Source organism: Natator depressus, chromosome 3, assembly GCF_965152275.1.
Source record: "Natator depressus isolate rNatDep1 chromosome 3, rNatDep2.hap1, whole genome shotgun sequence".
In the NCBI taxonomy this organism is placed as follows: Eukaryota; Metazoa; Chordata; order Testudines; family Cheloniidae; genus Natator; species Natator depressus.
The window spans coordinates 148,859,878-148,887,398 of record NC_134236.1 but is presented as its reverse complement, the minus strand read 5'-3'; the positions used below and the strand labels follow the sequence as shown (position 1 = coordinate 148,887,398).

At 45.1% G+C, this 27,521-nt stretch overlaps 1 protein-coding gene across 5 annotated transcripts in view; it reads right to left on the bottom strand.

Annotated features, from left to right (window-relative positions):
• Positions 1-16,979, bottom strand: part of TJAP1 (tight junction associated protein 1) — a 53,010-nt gene extending 36,031 nt beyond the window's left edge. For 2 of the 5 annotated variants that reach the window (XM_074949038.1, XM_074949040.1), the window contains exons 1-2: positions 16,766-16,979; positions 15,483-15,571 (exon numbers count right to left, since the gene is read on the bottom strand). The gene's annotated coding sequence lies outside the window, so the exon portion shown is untranslated. The other 3 variants (XM_074949039.1, XM_074949041.1, XM_074949042.1) reach the window with 2 other exon arrangements.
• Positions 16,980-27,521: the final 10,542 nt, after the last annotated feature.

Below are 27,521 nucleotides of genomic sequence, written 5' to 3'. Positions count from 1 at the left end.
TAGTTCCAGGGAACTCACGGAAGAGCAGTAGAGATGATTACATAGCTGAAGAGCTGTATTCACAAGGGGACATACCTGTAGAGTTTAGAAAAGGGGAGAGAGGACCACTACCTACAAGCACTGGAAGGGTGTAAAGGAGTCTAGTGTGCCACCAGGGTTTAATCAGGAGAAAGCAAGTTTAGGGAGCCATGAAGGTCCACCAGGCTGTGGAACTAAGATTTCAAGACCCTGGTGGGTGGCTATTCCCCAAACTGAGCCCCCACACACCATGGAGGGACTAAGGGCCTGATTTACTAAAGGTATTTAGGCACATAAAGGTGCAGATAGGCAACTCATGGGATTTACAGTAGTACCTAAACAGGTTAGACACCTAACTCCCAGGGGATTTAGGCACCTCACCAGGTTAGGCACTTTTGTAAACCCCACTAGGCACCTAATACGTTGTAAATCTGGCCCTGAGAAGGCACAGGGAACAGAAGGAAGTGCTTCCCCAACTCTAACCACATGTGCACCACACATATCCAGCTCAGGCTCAATGGAGAGGAAGGAAGCCCCTTTCTACCCAGACAATTTGCCAAGGGCCATCCCCACACAACCCACCCCCATGTTCCCCCAAGTCTCAATAATGCAGCGTACAATGGCTGCAGCTTTCCCAGCATTCAGATCTTCCTGCTTCCAGGAATAGGTGACAGGTTTCAGAGTAGCAGCCATGTTAGTCTGTATTTGCAAAAAGAAAAGAAGTACTTGTGGCACCTCAGAGACTAACAAATTTATTTGAGCATAAGCTTTCATGAGCTACAGCTCACTTCATCGGATGCATTCAGTGGAAAATACAGTGGGGATACACAGAGAACATGAAACAATGGGTGTTACCATACACACTGTAACCAGAGTGATCACTTAAGGTGAGCTATTACCAGCAGGAGAGAAGGAGGGGGCGGGGAACCTTTTGTAGTGATAATCAAGGTGGGCCATTTCCAGCAGTTGACAAGAATGTCTGAGGAACAGTTGCGGGGGTGGGGGGCGGGGAAATAAACATGGGGAAATTGTTTTACTTTGTGTAATGACCCATCCACTCCCAGTCTCTATTCAAGCCTAAGTTAATAGTATCCAGTTTGCAAATTAATTCCAATTCAGCAGTCTCTCGTTGGAGTCTGTTTTTGAAATTTTTTTGTTGAAGTATTGCCACTTTTAGGTCTGTAATCGATTGACCAGAGAGATTGAAGTGTTCTCCAACTGGTTTTGAATGTTATAATTCTTGACGTCTGATTTGTGTCCATTTATTCTTTTACGCAGAGACTGTCCAGTTTGACCAATGTACATGGCAGAGGGGCATTGCTGGCACGATGGCATATATCACATTGGTAGATGTGCAGGTGAACGAGCCTCTGATAGTGTGGCTGATGTGATTAGGCCCTATGATGGTGTCCCTGAATAGGCTTGAATAGAGACTGGGAGTGGATGAGTTATTACACAAAGTAAAACTATTTCCCCATGTTTATCCCCACCCCCCACTGTTCCTCAGACATTCTTGTCAACTGCTGGAAATGGCCCACCTTGATTATCACTACAAAAGGTTCCCCGCCCCCTCCTTCTCTCCTGCTGGTAATAGCTCACCTTAAGTGATCACTCTGGTTACAGTGTGTATGGTAACACCCATTGTTTCATGTTCTCTATGTATATAAATCTCCCCACCGTATTTTCCATTGAATGCATCCGATGAAGTGAGCTGTAGCTCACGAAAGCTTATCCTCAAACAAATGTTAGTCTCTAAGGTGCCACAAGTACTACTTTTCTTTTTTCAGGAATAGGTGGTGTCTCTGCAGCTTCCCCTCTCCCTCCCACAACCCACACATATACTTTGTATGTTTAACACTGTCTCCTGGTACAACCCTCATCCTGCCACTGGTGGGCGGGTAAGGGGGGGAAAGGGGCCCTTTATAATTGTAGTGTTGCAATCTGCCAGCCCGGCCAGGCGGCCTGTTACCGCCTGCACTGTATTAAATACCTTATAACTGATTACACCCCCATGGGGCATGATTAGCAGTCTCCAGAGAACAAAGTCTACTTTCAGAAGAATAAGAACAGACACGTACTGCTAACTTACTACACAGCTGGGCAGGGGAGCAAACAGTGTGAGCTTAATTTCACTGAAGTGAGCTGTAGCTCACGAAAGCTTATGCTCAAATAAATTGATTAGTCTCTAAGATGCCACAAGTACTCCTTTTCTTTTTGCAAATACAGACTAACACAGCTGTTACTCTGGAACCACTGATTCCTCTATTACTCCTCTCCCTCCCTCCACTCCCCCCACCCCCCCCTCAGAGAGCTACAGACACTAGCCAGTGTGAGGTTTCCGCCACTGGGTTATTCTCTTCAGAGTTATACCGGAAGATTCAGGAGATACAGTCTCACACAAGCAACCTGCTGCCTGTGGAACAGAGTCCTAACTCTAGGGACAAATAGCCTCAAGGCAAGTTTTTTTGGGTTATCATACACATTGTAAGGAGAGTGATCACTTTAGATAAGCTATTATCAACAGGAGAATGGGTTTGTTTGGGGGGAGTGTTGGGGGGTGGGGGAGAGAAAACCTGGATTTGTGCTGGAAATGGCCCACCTTGATTATCATACACATTGTAAGGAGAGGTTTCAGAGTAACAGCCGTGTTAGTCTATATTCGCAAAAAGAAAAGGAGTACTTGTGGCACCTTAGAGACTAACCAATTTATTTGAGCATAAGCTTTCATGAGCTACAGCTCACTTCATCGGATGCATCCGATGAAGTGAGCTGTAGCTCATGAAAGCTTATGCTCAAATAAATTGGTTAGTCTCTAAGGTGCCACAAGTACTCCTTTTCTTATTGTAAGGAGAGTGATCCCTTTACATAAGCTATTACCAGCAGGAGAGTGGGGTGGGGGGAGAGAAAACCTTTTGTAGTGATAAACACCCATTTTTTCATGATTTGTGTGTATAAAAACAAACATCTTCTGTATTTTCCACAGTATGCATCCGATGAAGTGAGCTGTAGCTCACGAAAGCTTATGCTCAAATAAATTGGTTAGTCTCTAAGGTGCCACAAGTACTCCTTTTCTTTTTAAGGTTAAACTTGTAGCTCCAGTCTGGGTGACAGAGAAGGTAAATCCTTTGCACTGATTTCCAGGGTGGGGGAGGGGTCCATTCCACCAACAGCAGCAGGAGAACCAAGAGAGCTAGAAATATGATCGTACAACCACACCCCTCTCTAGCCACGTTATGTACCTGGGGGGTTCTGTATAAAGAAGAGTAAAGAATCTGATTTAGTCCGTTGGGTTAACAGCCATCCAGACCTAGACTTTAAGATTCTGTGGCTTAGGGCCACTCTCCCACAGAGATGGATTTTAGGGATCCCGAAAGATGGTAACACCTACCTACCTCTTATATAGCACTTTTCATCTATAGAGCTAAAAGCACTTTACAAAAGGAGATCAGTATCACTACCCTCATTTTTACAGATGGGGAAACTAAGGTGCAAGAAGGCAAAATGACTTGTCCAAGGTCAGCCAGCAGGTCAGTGGCAGAGCCAGGAACAGAGCCCAGGTGACCTGAGTCCCAGTCCAGTTCTCTATCCACTAGACCACACTGTTTCCCCTGTTCTTGGGTGGCCATAACATAAACAGCCCCCAATATATTTGAAACTAATTGACCTCAGTCTCGGCAGAGATGCCAAGGGTCAGGTTGACACTGGAGACTGAATACCTTCACCTAAAAAACGCTAGTGAAATGTAGGGGAACCTTCAGTACTCTGGCAAGGACATGAAGAGCCATGCCCCCCTGCATCCCCAAAACCAATGTATCAGTGCAAACCTAGGTAAGCAAAGATAGTGTGAAGCTGTTCAGCCCTTTTTCTAGACCCCAATGCATCTAGGTGTTGCAGTGCCTCACACTGCTCATCTGCAGGCCGCAAGCATGGCCAGGTCAGTTAGGAAATGTCAATGAATGACAGCTGAGTTTAAAAAAAACTAATTGAGGGGAAAACATTCCTACTCCAGAGAGAGGCATCTGTACAGTGGCTCAGTGAAACAGACTGAGAGGCTGTCTGTAAAGCGATGGAATTAGAAAAACTATTTGCTTACTAGCTTCCAGAACCCATCTGTCTTGCCCTTGTCCATGACCCTGGCTTTGCCTGACGTGTGCAATGACACAGAGTGCTGTAGTCCGGAGGCACTGGTACATGGCTGTTATGTTTGAAGGATGCAAGAACCTTGCTGAAAAACATTCCACACAGATTCTCAAGCCAAACAACCTACAGAAGGATTTGCTCATGGAGACACTAATCCAGCTACAACTAACATACTAATATCTGTGACATGTGCAGAGTATGTCTGAACATAATGGCTGGTCTCATTTAGACTGTAAGGTCTGCGTATTCTGTGTATTATGGTAACACCTAGAGACACCAATTAACACCACAGCTTCTTTGTGCTAGATGCTGTACCATTAGCATGGAAACACATTCAGTGTTACGAAACATCTCACTTTTAGGGACTGAAGGGGGAATTCACCATAAATAGTCCCTCTCCCACATGCTAGTCACTAGAAACATATTTAGGTGATTCACTACCACTCTTTCAATACCCAAGACAGAAGGAAAGAAATAGACCCCAATTCTATTTAGGTTCTTATGGTGTATCTATCACTGAGGCATCTTTAGCATTACAGTAGAACTCTTTCTGAAACCTGCAAGGTAGTTGTGAAGCCCTGGGTGGCATCATACAACGTCCAGTTCTGCTGACGTTCAGCAATCCCAGAGAAACTGTACCACAGCCAGGCTGCAAAAATAAGCCCCTGAGAGTAGCCTTTATATTCTCTCAGCTCCTCTGTGGCAGGAATGGCTGATCCGCACTCTGCCTAATAACACAATTGATTGCCTACATTTAGCAGCTAATCTCCCCACTATGCAGGGCAGCCATCAATCAGGTATTCCACCTTAGCTGGTGAGTAGCAAGCACATAGCTACCCTGACAGCCTGATACACCACCACTTCCCTTTCCCTGCCCTTCTGCCTATCCTGAGCCAACAGCAGGGTGGATTGATTTAAATCACCAAGTGGAAAGGCTTGAATTAAATCTATTTTAAACCAACTTTTCCATTTGTACCTCAGTTATTTTCTAAAGAAAGGTGCATTCTCATTGACATAACCATTAAAACACACTGATTTACAACTAAATAGAGCCTTCACACAAGATTTGTGTGTACATCTTTTTGCTATCTTGGAGGGTACACTATAACTATATACATATATTTAAGCAATTATATAGCTTCATGTTTTCAGTTTCTTATTAATTGTACATTTTTAGTACAATAGAAAATGGCGAATATGTTGCTTATTTATTTACCAGATAATTAACTTTTAGCTCATAACTAGAATTTAATTAATTACACAAAACAGCATATAAAATTTATTTTTATTAAACGAAACAGCCTTAAATTTTTGGATACATAAACTTCCAATCAAAACACGATTCACATTTACAACTAAATGATTTATTAAACAGAAAGATTAATTGTAGTAACTGAATTAAACTAATTATTTCAGGTCAGCCTTTGGAAAATTTTCAAATATGCCTAAGTGAATGTGGCTGGAGCTTATTTTCCTAAGTCTCTTGAAAATGAGAGTCTCCTAAGTTATTTAGATTGTCTTTCAACTTTTAAAACTAGTAGATCTCATCTCCTCCCTCCTTTCTATTCATAGACTGGAAGAGAAAGACAAGTTTTCCTGCTTTTTCAACTCCCAGTTGATTTCTCAACTTTGGATGAACTAGTGCAAGTGAAAAAAATATTCTTTCTGGGCCTGCAGAAAAGGCTACTGCTGTCAATAGCTGATTTAGCACTTCAACAAACTCTGGTTGGTTGGTTCCAGATGCTTAGCTAGTGACTTCCACCAGTTCTGTGGTATTACTTTCTTTAAATTGAAAACTTAGCCAGTCAAAGCGAAGGTAGGGAGCAGCTGTAAAAATAGGAATATACATAGGCACCGACTCTATGGGTGCTCTTGGACTGGAGCACCCACCAGCAGCCCCCTCCCCCCCCCATTAGCTCCCCCCCAGCATTTGCCACCAGCCAGCAGACCCCGTTAATCAGTGCCTCCCCCTCCTTCCCAGCATGCAGGAGGCTTTGGGAGAGAGGGGGAGGAGCGAGGGCACAGCACATTGGGGAACAGGGCGGAATGGGGCAGGAAGGGGTGCAGTGGGGGTGGGGCCTGTGGCAGAGCCAGGGGTCGAGCACCCCCTGGCACATTAGAAAGTCAGCGCCTATGAGAGCGTAAGACCACCCATCTGGGCTCAGTGGATGATCCTGATGAGATATAGGATGGTGTCTCCTGAAGTCAGAGGTCAGGTTCCAAAGGCTGTGATGACTTTGCTAGTCTCTTGCATCCAGTAGCACAACTCCTGGGACCCACACAGGATCAAGTTCTTAATACAGTACATGACCTATTGTGCCATATTTATAAAGCTTAACCTCAAAAGTTACTTTTCCCCCAATTGTTTCTTTATATAGACAAAACAGCTGTTAACTCAAAGGTTTTGATAGAGGGTCACAGTTTTTATTTAAATATTTTAAGAGATTAGAAGTAGTTTAGGCCTTAACATATTTTGTATTAAATTCAGATTTCATTTTAAACAGGTTTATCTTTTTTTAATTATTTAAATAATAATAAAATGAAAAAAATCTGATTTAAATAAAACATCTGATTTGATTTTTTTTAAATGCTGATTTTTATCCACCCTGGCTAACAGGTTTCCGATTGAAGAGAAGCACTCCTGCACTCCACTCTCTCCACTACCAGCATTCACCACCAGGGCATCAGACCCTAATTTAGCCCAGCACGAGCCCTCTGCAAACTGCTAATCCCCATGCCCAGCTGTTTCTCAAATGCACTGGCATGAGCAAACCATAAACGATTTATGGCGCGTGGCAGGAAGATTCCTGGCTCCCTGCATGGGCGGGGTTTTGGTAGAAGATCATGCTTGGGCTAATGTTTATATTGCAAGTTGTCAGTCTAGCAATAAATCATCTTCTGTACTATATGGTAATAGAGCTCTCCCCACCCAGGTGGCACCCTGACTACATTGAATCCGATTAGAGCCACTTCAGACACACCTGGGAGGCTTCTTTTTTTTTTAAAACAGAAGCACTAACAAGTCAGGGAAAAATTGATACGTTTACAAACATAATCTATAAGAATTTCCTAGTCCTGCAGGCTGGGTTTACTTTCAGGAATCAACCCTGCCTGGTGCAAACGACTTCCTCAAATTACATTCCCAACCTGCTGCAAGTACATACATAAACACCTAGTACATACATAAACATCTTCTGCTACTACAGTGCTTTACTAATAATGAAGAGTTACGGCCAAGGAGATCCTTCCGAGCAAAGCTAGTTTTCAGGAACTTGCATAGCTGAACAGAGGACCCCTGGAAAGCTGAGTTATGAATATGGGGGCATAAAATATGTTTTTCATATATTAGTCATGCAGACACTTCCTGCTTAGAAAGCTCAAACAGTTTAAAGGGACACTGCCAATTTTGGGGGGGGGGGGGAATCACACTTCTCTAATACTGTTGCTGAAAACAGCGCCGATTAAAAATATTTTTAAAAAATAGGACATGAGATTTAAAACCACAAACCAGCAGGGAGAATCTGGGGCAGCTGAAGCAGCTGCAACTACTTTTAGCCCGTTTCATATCAACAGATTTCAAGTTGACAGCATCCCTTTCATTTTTTAAAGCTTCCCACTTGGCAGGGACACAGTCCTTACTAAGGAACAGCGAGAGTGTTTCAAATATTCCTGTTTTAGGAGTATTTGAAAATTATACTGAGCATGTGCAGCAACACATGCTCAAGCTGCAGATATGACCAGGAACCATGGAGCACCTACCAAGAGCTGCACATGCTAAAACAATAAAAAAAATTGTTGTCGTAACTACTGGCCTAGTGTATGGGGGAGGGGGGGAGCAAGAGACATGATATATCTTGCTTTTAGTAAGATTTTTGACACAATCCCAACATGGCATTCTCATAAGCAAACTATAAAAATGTGGTCTAGATGAAATTACTACAAAGTGAGTGCTTGACCCCCATACTCACAGTAATTATCAAAGATTCACTAGCAAACTGGGGGGGAATGCATCACCTGGGGTCCTGCGGGGTTTGTCCTGGATCTGGTACTATTCAATATTTTCATTAATGACTTGGATAATGCAATATAAAATATGCTTAAAAAAAATCTGCAGATGACACCAAGCTAAGAGGGCTGCAAACTCTTGGGAAGACAGGATTAGACTTCAAATGACCTTGACAAATTGGAGAATTGGTCTGAAATCAACAAGCTGAAATTCAATAAAGGTAAGTGAAAAGAACTATACTTAGGAAGGAACAAATCAAATGCACAAATACTAAATTGGGAATAACTGGCTAGGCAGTAGTACTGCCGAGTTATATTGGATCACAAATTAAATATGAGCCAGCAATGTGATGCAGTTGCGAAAAAGGCTAATATTCTAGAGGGTGTATAGGACAGGTGCATAAAAGATAATAGGAGTGATGTATATAAGACATGAGAGGTAACTGTCCAACTCTGCTTGGCACTAGTGTCAACGGGAGTACTGTCCCGTTCTGGGCATCTCACTTTAAGAAGATGTGGACAAATTGGAGAGAGTCCAGAGGAGAGCTATAGAAACAAGAAAAGGTTTAGAAAGCCTGACCTATGAGGAAAAATTAACAAAACCGGGCATGTTTAGTCTTCAGAAAAGAGGCGGGGGGGAGACTTGAGAATAGTCTTCAAATATGTTAAGGGCTGTTATAAAGAGGACAGTGATCAATTGTTCTTCGTGTCCACTGAAGGTAGGACAAGTAGTAATGGGCTTACTCTGAAACAAGGGAGTTTTGGGTTAGATTAGGAAATACATTCAAACTATACAGATAGATAAGCACTGGAATTAGGCTTCCAAGGGAAGTTGTAGAATCCCTATCATAGTCTAACCTGTTCTTAAAAGCCTCCATACACCTGTCAGGGATGGTCTAAGTATACTTTGATCTGCCTCAGCGCAGGGCGTTGGACTCGATGACCTCTCGAGGTCCTTTCCAGCCCTACACTTCTATGATTCTAGTCTAATTAACTTGGAAAACATTTGATCTTTACAAGAAACAAATGCCACAGAGTCAAGTTTGCCTAAGGTTTTATACAAGTCCAGGTACAATGCCCCAACAGACATAAGCAATTCCCCTTCTCTTCTTTTGACTTTAAAGAAAAGTCAGTAAGTTACATTAATGCCTCATTAAGGCTGAGATTTTACATGTACAACAGTTGGAAATTTCACAGTTCTGGTTTCTGCAGCACTGTCAGTCAACCTCATTTCATAGATAAATTATAACAAGACAGAACCTGGCCCAAGACACTGTTCCTGTGCAAACCACAGCTCTAACTGTAAGCACAGTTAAACACTGGAATGCTGACCCTTGGGCATTTGAAATTGTTATATCAATGCATAGCACTCAGCTGCCTCCTCCATCAGCACAAACCAAGTGAAGCAGCCCCAGATCAGACCTAGTGCAGGAACCCATGGCAGACAGCCTGAGCCCTGCAGGAAGTCCTACTATCTCACTCTGCATCATTTCACTTCTCAACATTATTCCCTCACGATCACACAGGCAATTGCTCAGAACTAGCTGGGGAAATCACTAGCTGTTTGTTCACTGAACATGGTTACATACAAATGGCTAAATTCTGCCCTAGGATGCATGCATAGTACCCAGTGAAATCCATGGGAGTTGTGTGCACAGATCTCAGGGCTAGAATCCATCCACAGCTCTGGAAATCCTCCAATTTTTCCATGGCCTTTGTAACAGTTCCTGCCACACTCAGACATACACTGCTACCAAATGCTCTCTTACACACACTTCCCCACCACAGCCACTTACCAGGACCTCTTGCCTTATCCGATAGCCCATCCCTCCTGCCCGATTCAGTCAGCAAGACCACATGAACAAGCAGCACACAACCACCTCTAGGTCCTCAGCACAGATGGAGGTAGATAATGGAACAACAGAAATGCCTTGCAGAACAAGAAGGCTTTAGCTGGCATAAAAGCATACCAGATTTCACTAGAATGTCCTTAGAAGAATTCCATCCCCCAGCCAGCAAGGCTTCCAGCACCTCTCAGACTAAAGTCCACTGTTAGCTTGCAACGTGGAGGGGCCAAACTCCACACATTCCTTTTCCTTCTAGCAGCAGCTGAAAGAAGCATAGAGTGATGATGTCCCTTAACCACCAAGAGTAAGGAGCCATACCCACAGGTCTAGGGAGGACCCATTCACGGATAAGTTAGCTGCTAGAGGCTGCACTAAATCCCCAAGATTCCCCCCCCAGACCTTCTAAAACCCTCAAATGTTAGGACCAAAAAGAGTGATCTTTAAGGGTCATGATCATAAAGAGGAAGATTTAACAGGCAATGTGACAGGGCAAAGATGTACTGTACCTCTAAGGAACTGCCAGGCTGGATCAGACTCGGGGTCCATTTGATTCAGGATATTGCCTCTGACACTGCCAAGTACTAGATGCTTCAGAAGAAGATGCAAGAAAATCATAGTGGGCAGCTATGGAATACCTTCTTCCTCCTCCTCGTAAACCTCAGCCATTAGAGTTGGTTTATGTGCTGAAGCACAAGGGTAATAATCCCATTTAAAATACATATATTATAACAAAAGTAAATCTCTGGACCTTCTCATTCATTTAAATGTCAGATCCATTCTGAATCCTGGTAAACTCTTAGCCCTAATGCTATTATGTGGTAGTGTGTTTCACAGATTAACTATGCATTGTGTGAAAGTATTTTTTAAACCAGTATTAAATTTGTTGCCTATCAGCTTCATTGAATTTCATTCCATTTAACTGAAAAATACAGTCAGTCACTTTAACTTCTCATATGGAGCCTTCCAGGACTCAACACCTAGCACTGGACAGGGCCAGGAATACAGAGCTGATGCAAGTGATATGAATAAAGCATTCCAAGTAACTCTTCATTCCCACCCTGGCATTATGGGACTCACACCCCCTTGGGGCTATGCCTTCATAGCAGTTTGGAAAGCCTTAGCAATCCACTAAGCATAACTTCCAGTAAGACACTCCAGAGTGTATCATGTCATTCCAGACACAAGATAGACTGTGAGCTGCTGCTTCTGGGGCATCCCTGTCTGAGCACATTAGCAATAAGAAAGTACATTGACATGCTGGCAAACAAGAGAATAGTTTCCAAGTCTAAACGTGAGGAAGGGGTAGAAAGGAGAGGAGGAAATTTGAGTCATGTGTAAAGACACAGCCATACAAGAGAGCATGTGAACAGTGGAAACAAATGTACAGATCAGAGACGCTAGGGGCTTTCTTAGAATGCCTCCTCCTTTAAATAGAACAGGGGTGTAACTTAGGCCGTTTTACAGCAATTTCATAACTCCACAGAGCATGCAGGATAGTGGACCACACAAGTTCTTCCTTCATTCTGAGCATCAGGCAAGTCACATCTTAGTTAAATTTATTTATTTGTAGGTATTTCTATGGTGTTCATCTCCAAAGCATCTAAGCACCACACAAGCACTAATGGAGGTGCTCAACTCCCTCAATTCCACCTCACTGGGGAGCAGTATTAGCCCTATATGTAGCTGAGGAAAGGAGGCAAAGGGAGGCAGTGTCTTTCATAAGTTCACACAATAAATCTGTGCAGAGCCAAAACCAAAACATAGTTCTCCTGTGTCCCAAGCCAGTGCCCTGACCACAAGATCATCCTTCCTCTCAATCCATTCTGTAAAGATACTTCACCTGAGAAAAGTAACATTCCTCCAATGCAGTTACAGATCTGTCTTGGATAAAACAGCAGACTTTATGCAGAGGTACTGGCTCAGGGAAAGAAGACTGATGATTTCACCTTTGTGGCACTGGCCAAGTTGGCAGAAATCTACATTCACAGCTCTTTGTTGGTCCCTGGATGATATCAGTTTGGGAGGGGGTTCAGTTCACTCCCATCCTTAGTGAAGAGGTATCCATAACATATTTGGCACTAACTGAAGCCTAGCAAATAGTCTGAGTAGAGGCCAAGGATCAAAAGCATGACTGTGACAGACTGAACTGTCCTATTCAGGCATCTTAATTTGTATCTGAAGGGCAGAATCCACAAAACCTTCAAGTGTGGAGATGGGGCTGGGAGTCACTAATATTAACATATCTGCCCCCTCGTGACAATTCCAGCCTCAGTCCTGCCAACAAGAATACAAGATAAGTCCCCCTTCTTGTCGTGGGCATCCTCCCTTTGCTCCACCCCGACTCCATCTAACAACTGACTGTGCCTGTGGGTCTCCTGCGTACAGTACAGCAGAAGCAGCAATGGCAGAGGGAACTGGACCCGTATTTGGCAATTCTCATCACACACACTACTGACAGCGCTTGCCCTCTGCTGCTGAGGAAGCAATATGTGGATTGGCTGTGACCCTGCCCTACAGAATTGTCCCATGCAGCAATGTTTGAAGTTTGGAAACAAATGGAGTCCCCACAACAACTTTAAATGCCCTTTCCCTAAAAATGAGTAAGGCATATTATCAGGATGGGAAACCCACCTGCTGCTACCCAGGCTGCACCTCCTGATACACAATGCCAATCTCCAGGGCTCTCAGGCACCAAGTTTACTTTGAATGGAAGAGTCTTTGGCCGAGCTTGTGAAGGCCTTACTCAACTCAACAACATTTCTGTTTATCTGTAATGCAATAACTTTTGAACTCTGAATCTGATCAACTCCAACATTTCAAGGAATGTTCTAGGTATCAATGGCCAGAACCCTATTGATTCTGGAGAAAATCGGAAAACCGAAGGAGGGAAATGGGGGACACACGAAGCCCCGGCCATCTGACTAGCACAGCCACAGCTTCAAGCACCTCTGCAACTGTCTACAGATCAAACTACTGGTTGATGGCACGCATTAAGACAACAATACACCTATTTCATATCTGCCTACCCTCCCAATAGAGTTTAACATGTTAACACCCTAAATGACATCTCACAGACAGAAAGAAGAATAATGATGTGGGGGAAAGGGAAATGGGAGTGCCCACAGCGCTCCTGGTTTGGAGAGGAAATTGGGGTCCCTGATATGGGGGAGGGAGAAATGGGGCACATAAAACACAAGGCAGGGAGAGACTGGTGGACCCCAGTATGGGGAGAGGGGAACAGGAACACAGAGCCCCTAGCACAGGGGGCACATGAGAATGGGGTGCACAGAGAACCATTGGCATGAGGGGATATTGGGAGATGTTGGCACATAACACAGGAGGAAATGGAGGGGAACAAAAATCCCCTGCTGTGGTGGTAAGGAGAAAATGTGGGACACTAACAGGCCAAAGCATGAAGAAGGAGTTAGGGGGCTTTGCAGGGAGTCCCCGAAATAGAGGGGACAGGAAGGCAGACAAGGAGTTGTGGGGGCAAAAAGAGGGATGTAAGAAGCCCTAGTGTGTGTAATAATCTCATCTTGCACAAATTATGAAGCGTGTGACCTGCTAGTTAGGGCCACTGGGTAAAGCACAATCATGGTTTTAGTCGATTCCATTTATTCTGCCATTACTAAGCTGATTGTCTTTGCTCCACCCTTAAAAGCACCCATAAGGCAAGGAAGGCCAACTGCCACAATCCTATATTACATGCAGCTCCAGATACCACATACTCTCCAGAGGATACCCACCATCATGCCGAAGTGTGGTGCATCAGTTACCCACCCTGAATACAAGGGGCAGATCCTTGATGAGAAGCACACCCTTCCCAAACTCCAGGGCCCTTTTACACTCTGTGCCACCCAGCTGCCATTTAGGAAGACAGGAAAAAAATAGGTTTCAGAGTAGCAGCCGTGTTAGTCTGTATTTGCAAAAAGAAAAGGAATACTAGTGGCATCTTAGAGACTAACCAATTTATTTGAGCATAAGCTTTTGTGAGCTACAGCTCACTTCATCGGATGCATTCAGTGGAAAATACAGTGAGGAGATTTATAAACACACAGAACATGAAAAAATGGGTGTTATCATACACACTTCAGGGTTTGAAATCTGCAAAACAAGCAACTAGCAGAGAGCCACAACTACTCAACACAGTATGTAGAAGTCTGCAATGCATCTTTGATACAGAGGCAACAGATCCCAGAAGTAACATCTCCTCTTGATCACCAAGTGGCTCGGTGATATTAAAGATGAGGGTAGCCACAGGCTGCATTGTGGAACTCTATAGGCCACATTTAGCAACCCCGAGTGTGTTCCCTGTATATTATATGAGCCACATGGCTGCCTATAAGGAGAGCTAAAAGCAGAGAAAGGACTCCTGATGCTGCAGGCTACACCAGTGAGATTAAATGCTGACCTTACACTCTGAATCTGGTACGCACAGAACACCGTTTAGGTACAGGTACCCAATACTTTCTGTACAGATTCAGTGACAGGTAGAAACAGAAAGGAAGTTTACACTGAAAGTGACTCAAGGGGAAAAGGAGTGAGGAAGGGCAGCACAAGTAAAAAAAAACATAAAATGGAACATCTCATCCTCTCAACTTGATCTCCACACACTCCTTACCCCACTGCAGGCAAGCTCAGACATGCACTTGCCTTGGCATTAGGGAATCACCTAAAACATAGATGCAAAGGATAATTTACTAGAAGGAATTACCTAGCAGATTAGGGAATTACTAAAATTACCTAATTTGAGACATCACAATTATCACAAGAGGCCATGTCTGCACTACGGGTGCTATGGTAGCACAGCTTCAGCTATGCCACTACAGAGCCGTAGTGTAGAAACTTCCTGCACTGACAGGAGGATTTTTTCCATCAACCTAGCTGCATCTACACTGGGGGTTTGGGCGGCTCAGCAACAGTGCTCAGGGGTGTGAATTGCTAGGTCAATCCACATTTTAAGATCAGACCAGGGATGAAAGAGATCCTGAGGATTTGTCTGTGCAGCTCCAGCGGGACAGACCTTTTTTTAATTAGGCTGGGATAGCTCCAGCGCTCCCTGGACCCAGTCCACATTGACTCATTTCAGGAGCTATATCCACAGCTACTTCAGCACTGAAAAAGGGGGCTTTAAAGTGCTCATTTCATGAGGCACAAACACCACTGGTACTGCCCTGGTTCAAGTTAAGCTAGTCTGCCTAGTGGATAATCTTGAATTCTACCCAGAAACTCCCCATCTCTCTTATTAGCACCCTGCAGTTACCATTTCTCCATCTACCATCTCACCTTGGGCCCGCTTTACATAACATGGACCCAATATGACAAGGAGGATGCCCTAGCATGGAGGACCTACAGATGGACCATTTGCTAGGTATATGGCTCACACATCTGCACTCTGGGATTTCAGGAATTCAAATATTGAAAGGCAGAGTGTGCTCTGATGTAGCATCACCTCATTCCTGGCTTCCTTACCTGCTCTCTGCTGTTTGTATCCAAGGGATTCACTTCCTCCTCCTGTGCAGACCCTTTTCATCAGTTCTGTCTCTGGACTGATTCTGATTCTGCAAAATACATATCTGCAGCTTTGAGAAGCCCTGTCAGGCAAGAAGCAGTCTCATTTTGCAGGGCTGTCTTTTCAGTGGACTCACTCCAGCTGGCCTCTCTCAGACCTGGTCCATTCCCAGCTCAGAGAAACTCACAGCTCACTCACTCACCCTTTTGCCTATTAATGCAATTTCAGTTGGAAATATTTTTTTTCCTCTTCTGTTTACAAATCCCGGTGCCAGTACTCAACCTTTCACTTCTTTCCTACTCCGTTGTCTCCCACTCACACTCTAGACCAGATCCAGATGTGGTTCAGTATCATCTGCTCAGCTCTGCTGTTCTCTAAACTTTCCTTTTTCTTGGGATCTGTTCAGATTCACTAACTTTCTTGCAGAAAGTCTCTTGGATGCTGCCTGGTGCCAGGGAGGGTCTCTAGTTGGTAAACGATCCTCTCTCCTCCCCGACCGTCTGCTTTGCCACAGAAACAGTGTTGTTCCCTCTCCCCTACTCTGACTTCTTCAACACAGATAACACAAACTGTCTCAAATTTGCTTCACTTCATTTCCAATTCCAAAGCCCTCTTGTTGTGGCTATCACGGTCTCTCCCCAAAATACACATCGCTCCCCATGTTTCACTCCATAAGGATCTGGTTCCATTCAAACTTAGTTTAGACCTCTCTGGCCCACAAGCAGACCCAGTTCAGTTCTGGGATCAGTCTTCCTCGATTTCCAGACTCAACTGGGTTTAAACTGGCTCAGTTCCACTCTCTTCCCCTCCAGGACTCAGTTCCTGACCCATACACCTCTTCTGTCCCCAATTCAGTACTGGCCTGCCCTGGCCCCTGCAGCCCAGCGGTGATTGTCTGGCTCTGATAGTTTTCCTCCCTGGGCTCACGTCTCCCAGTTCTGTTCTGACCGGATTGGGCCCAACTCCCCCAACACCAATGTGACTTTACATCTAGTTCTGCCCGTTTCCCTCCCCTTTAGCCCGAGGGCGACAAGCTGGGGGCAGAGCCGAACTCCTCCCTTTCTCACAGGTCCCGGTTCGGATCTGACCCGGATGGGGCGCTCTTGGCGCTGGCGGAGCTCTGACCTGGCCAGGCTGGGCCCTATCCCAGACCGGCTCTGACCCAGCTGGGACCGGGGCGCTCGGAGCCAGGTTCGGTGCCGGCCCGGTTGGGCCCCCTTCCCGCCCCGGACTCGGTTCTGACCTGGCTGGGCTCCCTCAACCCCCCAGGGTCCCGGACTGGCTCGGAACCAGTCGGGCTCCGCTCCTCCAGGACTCCCGGGGACTTTACAGCCGGTTCTGACCCGGTTCTGTTCTGTCTCGGGCCCGCCCCAAACTTTGCCCCCGCTCGGCCCGGCCCCGCGCGCTCCGCTTAGGCCACCATTTTGCTGCGGGGTACGCTGGGTAATCCGGCGGAATCCCCACGCAGCGGCGTAGGTGCGTCATCGAGGGGGGAGGGGTCACGCACGGCGGAGGGAGAGAGGCGCGTGGTAGATCACCATGGCAACGGGAGGGGGCAGAGCCTGCGCGCTCCTCGTCGGGCAAGTCCCGAGCTGAGACTCGCGGCGGCGGGTTGTTGTGTAGACGGCCCCTGAAGCGCAGCTCGGCACAGGACTGCGCCGGTGTGGGCAGCGCAGGAGCGTCCTCTGCCCACGGGCTGGTGACACCGGAGTCACCGCGTAACGGGGGGCTGCTGGGGCCGTCCCGTGGAGACAAGCCCTGGCCGGGAGCAGCTCACCGAGCTGGGCTGTCCCGCGTTCACAAGCATCTGCCAGGTGTCAGGGACCCGGCCCCGGGGAGGGGAGAGGAGGTGGTCACGGGTGAGGTGATAGCTTTTATTGGGCCAGCTTCTGCGGGTGAGCGAGCTAGGGCCGGCCCACCACGTTTTGGCACCTGAGGCGGGGAGCTCAAATGACGCCCCCCCACCCCAGTCTGGCACCTGAGGCGGCCGCCTCAGTTTGCCTCATGGTAAGGCCAGCCCTGGAGAGAGCCACGCTCTGTAACCCCCTGTTTGTCCTATGGCTGCAGGGGGGTTAAGGGGCCGCTCTGCCTTGAATGGTCCCTTACAACAGGTGCTAACTACTTAGGCTAAACTATCTCTTCCGCCTTCCAGTTCGCTGGGAGGCTCGTCTCACTCCCCACCAGAAGCTGGTCCCCTAAAAGCTCTTACCACCTTGTCTCTCTAACATCCTGGGGCTAACACAGCGACAACTACACGGCATCCGGGACACTGGGGCGGGGCCAGGCTGCTCCACCTCCTCTAATTGGCTTCCCCACCCTGGATGAGGGGCAGTTCAGAGCATGTGTTTGCTCAGAGTCCCTCCCCACACTTCCACCCCCCACCTCCACCGCCCTGTGACTACCTTAACCCTGCCCTGGAGGCCCTGCTTCCTCGTGGGGGAGGGGAATTCAGCGTCACTAAAACAACCTGAAGAAGGCGGTTCCTTTCTGCTTTGGCCCCTTGGCCTTTTCCCATCTCAGAGACGGGGCTCACATTAGGGATGCTGCGAGGGTCCATAAATCAATTGAATGGGAGGCCATGACACAGAGATATGATTCTGCTGCAGTAGGGTTGTAGTCCTGGATGGTATCACAAGCAGAATCTAAGGCACTGAAGCTATGACTCGCATGTACATGCAGGAGTCTTTTCCTTGCTGAATGCAGGGCACTCTGGCCTGCATCGCAAGAACAAGAGGCAATTCTGCCTCAGATATTTCCCAACGGTGTCGCTTTAGCAGATGCCTGGGCCCAGAGCATCTTACCTTTGTTATGTAACTAATTCCCAACAAAAACCCTGTCTCCCCTCCCCAGAAGGCTGCACGTCAGACTTAGTCCTGGGGCACATCATAGTCTGTTGCTATGTTATAATGCTATAAACAGAGGATTCTAACCTGTATGTGGGACCAAGTGGGGAGGGAAAGAGATAGGTGGAGAGTGGAAAAATCCACTTAACAAGAGCTGTAGGAGAACTGTGGTCTCCTAAAAGTGCAGGGTCCTGAGGAGAATGGATAGAGGCAGGCAGAATGTGAGCAAGGCCTGTTAAAACTGTGGGACTACCACCAGTAACCCTCACTCCTCACCTGCAACCCCCTGCTATTCCAGTCCTCCCCCCCACCCTCAAGCTCTCTGAATCCTGACCTGAAGCTATTTCAATTTTAGACCAGATAGAATTCTGCCCATTGTCCCTCACTTCTGTACAGCAGCCTTTCCCACCCCTGTTATTTTTCAGTCCTGAGCATCTCCTGAGCAGGGCAAATGGACTGAGCCAAACTGAGATGAGATTTTTTAAGTTGGAAAAAGCCCTCCAGGTATTTGGATGAGACCCCTAAACTTACTTCCTCTGTCACCCTGCCAGGTCCACATCCAAGTGGTGAAAGGCTGGCATATTGGCTCACAGTGCTGCTGAACCCTCAAACAGATCTCTTCTCTCACAGCTGAAGACAGGGATTCGGCAGAGTTCTGCTTCCATGACCTTGAGATCGTTGTGCTTGGGGAGAAGCTAGAACGTGTGAACCACACCCAGTGTGTGCCTGCTGCCCTGGGCCATGCGTCAGCCAGGGATATTTCAAGAAAGCCTTCAATACTTGTGCCCCCATAAATTCTCAACATCCTCTCTCTGCACTGGAGTCAGATAACAGGCAGAAGAACAATGGCTCCAAGAATCCAGGCTGCCCATCTGCTCTGTGTTTCCAGATTCTTGCCTCCACAGCGCCAGCTGATGAAATTTTCATAGCCGATGAGGTTTCTCATTTCCACTGGGCCTTGGAGCCTTCGCAGTTGAGCCTGTACGAGTTTCTGTGAGTATATGCTGTAGGTGACAATGATTAGAGAGCCCCTTGCTCTTTTATAGACCTTTCAACTTAGGATCTCAAAGCACTTTACAAACATACATTAATTAAGCCTAACAAGAAGTTAAGGGCCTGATTTTCAGATATTCTGAGCACTCACTGCTCCTATTGACTCCTCTTGGAATTAATGGTGCTCAGCACTTCTCAAAATTGGACCCTAAGTGACTTCCACAGTGTCAAACAATGAATTAGAGACCGAGTCAGCAATATAACTCTGAATCCCATGTTATAACCACTATAAAACACTCCCCTCCCAAACCTAAAACCAGTCCTGACTCCTATTACTCTACCCATTATTTACTCCCTCTTGGCTCTCCTATCCCTGTGTTTCTACAAGCTAGGCTGCAGGTTCACCCCTGCACTGGGAGCTGAGGTGTGACATGCTGTGGGGGCATTATGTTATGTTACATTATATTCATTTATATAACACTGTTAATACCAAAGCGCTGCTCCCTGCTGGAGCCAGTTGCTCACTAAAGCCTCTGAAGTTCAATTAACAAGCCCCAGGTAATCTAACACTGGACTCCCAATAATCCCTTTATTTTAAGGGGCCTCTGGCTGATGCAAAAGCCCCCAACAAATGACCCTGGAAATACATTTGAGATTCTCTTAAATACCAGCTGAATTTATGACCCTCAGTGAAGAGCAGGAAAGAATCTCTTCAAAATACTTTCCAAGTGGCAGCACTTTATATAGACCACTGTAACAGTATAAAAGAGACCCCTGGAGGGGCAGGTGCCACCCTGTGGGGAGATGAATCCCCCTATTTAGTAACGCATTTACAACCTTGACTGGTGATGGAGTGGACATCAGGAGGCTGAGAAGTATTGTCTCCCCACCAGAGGGAGGCAGCGCAGGCTCAGGCTGCTTAGGTTCACAGTCACCCCATGTCAAGCTGAGCCCCACCAGGGAAGCCTGAAATAACAGACTGACTCACTGGCCTCCAGCTTTCCTCTGTATGAAGCAAGGGATGGAGCCTCCCTGTAGAGATGTTCTCCCCTCTCCTTCCCTGGGACATCACAGGCATGCGGAGGGCACTCAGGAAATACTCTGTCCCCCCGCTTGCATTCCCGCTCATTCTGGAGTAGCTTTGGCAGGCTCTGGAGGTGATTCCTGGCTAGTCCTCAGCTGAAAGGCTGGGGCCTCAGTGGGAGAGGAATTCTCATGGGATGGATCCAAAACAGGAAGTATGTGAACAAAACCTTTGCAACATAGGACATGCACTCTGGGGTAGGCAGGCACAAAGGGATCCTGGGGTCATCCAGGCACAACAGGATCCTTTCTTAGAGTGGGACACCCAGATACAGTGGGGTCCCTCCCAGGAACAACAAGAACAGCTAAGCACTTCCACCCTGGAACAGCCAACTATATCCTGCCAAGGCACAATGGGACAGCCAAACACACCCTGCCAGCGTGTGCACCTACTGGATCTATACAACTCACCAATAAAACTGCTGCTACCAATGCTGAGCCGTATAATTCAACTCATTCTCATATATGGGAGCAAAGTCTGCGGCCCAGCTTTAACAGCCAATCATATTCATTAAGATAAAACCTTCAGAGAACCCCTATTTGAGTTTTGCAAATACTTTTTGCACCTATCAACTCCAGCAATAATGGCTCCATCAAAAATGGGTTGATTCCCCTTCCTAATTAGTACTTGTATTCTGGTAGGTCCCAAAGGCATCAGTCAGGATTGGATCCCAATTGTGCTGGGCACAGTACAGCCATACAAGTAGGCCCAGTTTCTTATCTCAAAGAACATACAATTAAATTCAAGACAAGACTCAGCAAGTGGGTGTAACACATGATCAGTGGGAATGGGGAGGAAGGATGAGGATAACAATGATAAAAACACATGGTTACAATAGATTGCCTTTAGGACAGCTAGATGGTTTCAAGTCATTTAAACATACGTATATAGGTATATTTATTATAAAATATAAATACACAGAAATCAAATAGATCTCAATGGCCCCTCCTCATCATTCACATGACAAATCCCAAAAAGATATGGCCTCCTTGCAAATCAAGCACCACCCAGGTCAGTCACTGAGAAGATGTTTCCGGTGGTCTAACTGTATATTCAGCGTATGTCCGTCACTGGCAATCTTATCACGCCATTGATGTTTTTGGTCCTCATGTGATCACCGGCCATATGTAGCAGCATTCCTTGGTACACATGCTTTGGAATTTCATTGGTTTTCCATTCTAATAATATATCCACACCTAGAAACGGAACTAGTGCTTATGAAGGTAGTTGCAGGATTCAGCTTTGAACATCCTTATTTCTGAGCTTGCCCTGCCACTTGATATGGAGCAGCTGATGAAGATGGCAAGAACTGAAAATGTCAATCTGGTGTTTTTCAGCCTTCCTTAGCAGTACATTTCAATTCCGTACAATATCACAATTCTCAGTGATCCCAACTGGCCATCTAACTAGCCATGAAGAAAAGAATATAGCAGACCTGATCGTCTCTTGTCATAGAATATCAGGGTTGGAAGGGGGTCATCTAATCCAACCCACTGGTCAAAGCGGGACCAATCCCCAGTTTTTGCCCAAGATCCCTAAATGGCCCCCTCAATGATTGAACTCACAACCCTAGATTTAGCAGACCAAGGCTCAAACCACTGAGCTGTCCTACACCTTGTGCAGTTATTTACCCTGGTGCAGACTCTAGGAATATAGGCTCTCATTAGATTTGTTCTAAGTCCCTAGGGTGAAGAGGTAGTGACCTATCTTCTGGGGCCAGTATAGAATTTTCTCCTAAAAAGAAATTCAGTACCATAAGGGGAATAGTGGGAGGTACTTTAGATACCTATGTAAAAGACAGCTTGGTAGACCATGGCAGCGGTCCATTGAATGCCATAAATAAATTCCTGGCAAATCACGGCAGAGGTCCATTGAGTGCCACTGAAATTTTAAAGAATTGGACTCATGGGTGACCATGAAGAGAACAGTAATTGTAGCTAAACAGTAAATGCAAAAAAGCACAAAGATAAGGTCAGTACCAAGAGCAATTGGCTGATGACCATGTCACTTTGGAAAATAAGTACATGATTTAAGGAAAAGAGTGAGGAATTAAAGGGACTGTTTATACAGACATCAAAAACTTTGCAGTGTGCTGGAGGGATTAAGAAAGCTGGTGTAGTAAAAGGACTAGAAGCAACATCAGTAAAATGGGAAAAGAGAGTTCTTGGTTTGATAACGAAACCAAGTTATTTTATGGCAGTATAACTCCCTGCAGTCATGCCCAGTGAAATGCTTAGTAAAATCAAACAAATTATGCAACAGTAGTGACAACAACCACCACTATGCTTCTCCCCCCTCTCCACCGCAAGCCTTTATAGCCATTCTGAAGGAAATGGACCCTTCCCACTGAATGCCTCTGTAAAAAATCGATAGTAAATGACAGCTTGTCTCTCTGCCTGTAGCAGACTTGAATCATTTTACTATGGACGATTTAGTCAAAATCACTAAAAGAGGGGTTTCCATTTGAGCGTGACTGCTTCCGAGTGTACAAGTAGGGAAGGATATCTGGGTACAGTTCTCTAAAAAAGTAATAATTAGAGCAATGTAAGGGGTATTGAGCAAAAATGTTTACAAGAAATACAGATACACTTGTGTAATTATGCAAAGTTTAAAAACCTAAACTAACACTCCTTGCTTGTCAAACCCTATTTTGTATATGTGAAATGAATGGGCTTTTAAAAGATTTCACTACAAATCTATTTGAATCTTTCATTTAAAGTTGCAAAACTGACACTTATTGCCAAACACAGGTAGCAGGTGTTATTTGGCTTTGTTATTTAGCATTTAACTCTTTGGGTACCTCAGTGCTTTTTTAAAGTTCAACCTCTTTCTAAATAAGGACTAGAGGACATGGTCTTGACTGTGGCACAAGTGGCCAGAACCAGAATAGTGGGGAGAGACCCTGATTTATTTTCAGTAATAAAGCATCAGCTAAAATAGCTGCAGGAGAAGAATGAAAAATCATAGGACACCATGTATCTTGAGCAGCAGGGTGTGGGGCAGCACAAGAGAAGCCATATTAGGAACACTGAGCCTTAAGGAGGCTCTGGGTAATCAGACAGTTACTTTGATAGAGGTAACTCTATAAGAACACAACCCACAGTTCCACTTTATGTGAAAAGTGATATGGCTAACATGACTTTATGGCAAATAAAAGGTGGGGGTCAAAATATGGAAGGAATGTGCACTCCCACAGAATATGCAGCATATACTGGAAAACGTGTAAAAGAAATGTAAATATGACATGTTATTTAATTAAAATCATATAAAAGCTCCAAAGGGGAGCCAGAGTCTGTTGTGTTTTCTTTTTCTGAGGGCTGTATGCTTTGACAGCAGAAAGCAACCCAGCATCAAGCAACATCAGCGAATATAAGAAATTGAGCTTAACCATTAAAAATCCTATCCGATCCAGTTTTGTTCAGCTGTGGTGTAAAGTAAATGTGATGACGGGAGTGAAAAACATATGTGGTGTTGTTTTGTAAATGGAAAAAGAATAATTGTATCAAAACAAAAAAATAATATTTTTGGTCAATTGTATAAGAAAATGTAAAAAGAGAAACTGAAATGTGCTAGATTGGAAACGGGTCCAAATAATGGCTTAGGGTAAAATCTATTAAAGAAATACTGTATAACAATGTTCAGTTTATTCATGTACCAGTGTTATTGAATTTCACTAATTTGCATTCCCTGGAGTTTGGTCAAAAATTATTTAAAAACTATTAAAAGGACTTTTAAAATGCATAAACCTGCCAAGGTGGGCAGCAATGAAACCCAGAGGGGACTTACTAGAAATGGTATGGAAGCTGAACTGTTTGGGACTGGTATGTCGCTCTGAACCCAAGCTGACATATAGAGACACTGTGGGAACATGACCAAGCATTTCAACAGAAGCTAACAGCAGAAGTACTGGATTTATTAAATAAGCAAGTGTTTTAGCAAGAATTAGTGTCTAGAGAATTGCATTGCATTTTTAAAAATGAACAAAGCAAAGCACTGATTGAGAAAAAGCTTTTAAGTGTTTTATATGCATCCTGTTGTAAATGATTTTTTTTTAAATTGTAAGATAAAATTAATTTGCTGTCATGAAAGGTAAAAAGCAGAAGTAATGACACATCTAGTATATGGTACATATATGCTGTGAAATCAGCCTTAAGTGACAGAGAAAAGTTAAAAATTCAGTACAAGGGAATACTAATTGGTACAGGATAAGAAACTAACAAGGGTCCCATAAGCGTTGGTCAGAGTGTTACCAGTGAAATACTGGAAAATGCTGCAACCCATATGGTGTGGAAGGAGTGTGTTTTCCTTTCTCACATATTGTTGCAGACAATGACAAGGTCTGTACTGCTGTTTTCACCTGGGGGACACTTACACGTGCAGGTGTAATGTCTTACAAACAGAGTTGCCAGCATGTAGGTTCACTATTGGGGAACAGTCTCCAAATTGCATAGTATGGTTGAGACACTGGGAAGCTGATTAAGTAAGAACTGCCCATGCTGGGAATTAAAGAGACAAGGGGGTAAGGTAATATCTGGGACTATGCTGTGAGAATGGCAAATATTGTGTGGTGACTGGAAACGACCACTTTCCGTATGGAACCAGCAAATGTTATTTTAATTGGCCTAAGTTCTGTTTCACACCTGAACTTCCCATGGCAATAAATGGAAATAAAATATTTTTGTACTAGTTTTTCATAATGTAATTGAAATAAAGGCAAAGTTAAAATTGCAGAAAGGTGCTTTAAAGGCAGATCAATCTTATAATGTGGGATTATATCTATGGTGAAGGTTATCATTAGAAGTTTTGGTAATGATCAATATTATTGTGGTGATTGATTCTATATTGCAGAATTTAGCAGTTGTATTAACATTTTGCAAAACTGCAGAAGTCTGTTTGAAATAGTGCATAGGGTTTTAAGGTGAGGAATGTAGGAATATAGGCCCCCATTAGATTTGGGTAAACTATAGTTTTAAATTGAGTGGGATATTAGCTTGCAAAATAGGCCCAAATCATGGAACCAGAGAGAATGAAATCATGAGAAAGAAGAGTTGCTGTGTTAACTTTTAGTGACCCTTCAGGAAACCAGTGTTTTCTTATTTAAGGTTTGGGCTAAAGTAATAGAAATCAAACACAGTTAAGTATAAGGTGTAGTAAATAACTGTCTATATAAGAAATTACTTCATCTGGCCTTAGCTAAAGTCTGATAATTGGCAATGGCGTCACTTGTTTGTTAAAGGGTATACAAAAGTAAACTCTTAAAGAGTGCATTGCTAATACCTGGTTGGAGTTGACCATTATAGGTCTGAACACCCATGGCGTTAGCCCGTTTGTAAGTATCTTGATCAAATGTTTTGTTACTGTTTGGATGTAATAAATTGCTTATTATTTAGGCTTTTTAGGCATGTTTAGAGCACTTGTATAAATAGCATTTGGCCTTTGGATTTAATAAAGGAACTTATGGATAACTGAGTGTGGTGGTGATAGCCTGCATAAACAATAACTGCAACAGAGTGAGTGTAAAACCTTATCAGATCCAAAGAGTTGTGCTGGTGTGCATCACTCCACAAGGTGCTGGCAGGGCAACAGAAAACAAGGCCTTCTGTAACCATGTGCTCTGGTTACCATCCCCCTCATCCTGCCTCTTCCCCCCCCCTCCCCCCGTTCTGCTCGTTGGTTACACTCACTTGTTCCATCTTGCCTTTAATGAGGCTGCGATCTTGCAATGAGTTCTGTGTAGTTGGACCCCTCCACCTTCACAGATCCCTGTTGGAGTCAATAGGACACAGCGATCTACCCCCAGAAGTCCAGTTGCAGTACTTGGTAGTTCGTCAGTGAAGGGACTGTGTCTTACTATATGTTTGTACAGTCCCAGCACAATGGGGCTCTGATTTCAGATGGGTTTCTGGGTGCTACTACAATACAAATAGTAAACATTAAAATAATAACTATGTGGCAACTTGCCACTGAATAAAGAACACAGGGAACTGACAAATGGATCCACTTCAACTTCAACTACAGGGTGAAGCCCTGTCCTGGGCAGAGGCTGGAGGGATTGTGTCTGCCTCAGACAGAGCCTTCAGGGGTTCTGGATCTGTTACCTTTGTGTGAAAACTTGTTTAGCTTGTCCTGCTAATAAAGTGTTTGAAATGAATGGGTTCAAAGTACACAGGGGTTCTCCTAGGGTTGCCAACCCTCCAGGATTGTCCTGCAGTCTCCAGGAATTAAATACTAATCTTTAATTAAGGATAATGTCATGTGATGAAACCTCCAGGAATACATCCAGCCAAAATTGGCAATCCTAGGCATGGCTACACTTGCGGATGTAGAGCGCTGTAAATTAAACCCGCCTTCGTACAGCGCAGTAGGGAAAGCGCTGCAGTCTGTCCACACTGACAGCTGCAAGCACACTGGCATGGCCACATTTGCAGCACTCACAGCGGCATTGGGAGCAGTGCATTGTGGGCAGCTATCCCACAGAGCACCTCTTCTCATTCTGGCACTGTGGCTTGTGGGAAGGGGGCGGGGAGTGCGGGGCATTCTGGGTCCTGTCCCAACCCCCCGTGATGCATCGGTTCGCATCCCAGCATTCCCTTTGCTTCCGTCCACATTTGGCGGTATCTTTCAACGGTTTTTGTACTGTGCTCTCTGTCTTCCCTTTCGGTCTGCGGGAACGGAGCCTGAACTGCTGAGGAATATGCTGATGAGTCTTGCCAGCGTGTCACGTTTGGCAGTCGAGTTATTCCTTAAGATCCAAAGTGACAGTGAGGACTCCAACGATGATATTGACTTGAGCAAACGACATGAGTTTGCTTGTGGCATTCATGGACATGCTCACCATGGTGGAACGGTGCTTTTGGGCTCAGGAAACAAGCACTGAGTGGTGGGATCACATCGTCATGCAAGTCTGGGATGACGAGCAGTGGCTGCAGAACTTTTGGATGAGAAAAGCCACTTTCATGGGACTGTGTGAGCTCACCCCCACCCTGTGGCGCAAGGACACGAGATTGAGAGCTGCCCTGATGGTGGAGAAGTGGGTGGCTATCGCAATCTGGAAGCTGGCTAACCAGTTTGGAGTGGGG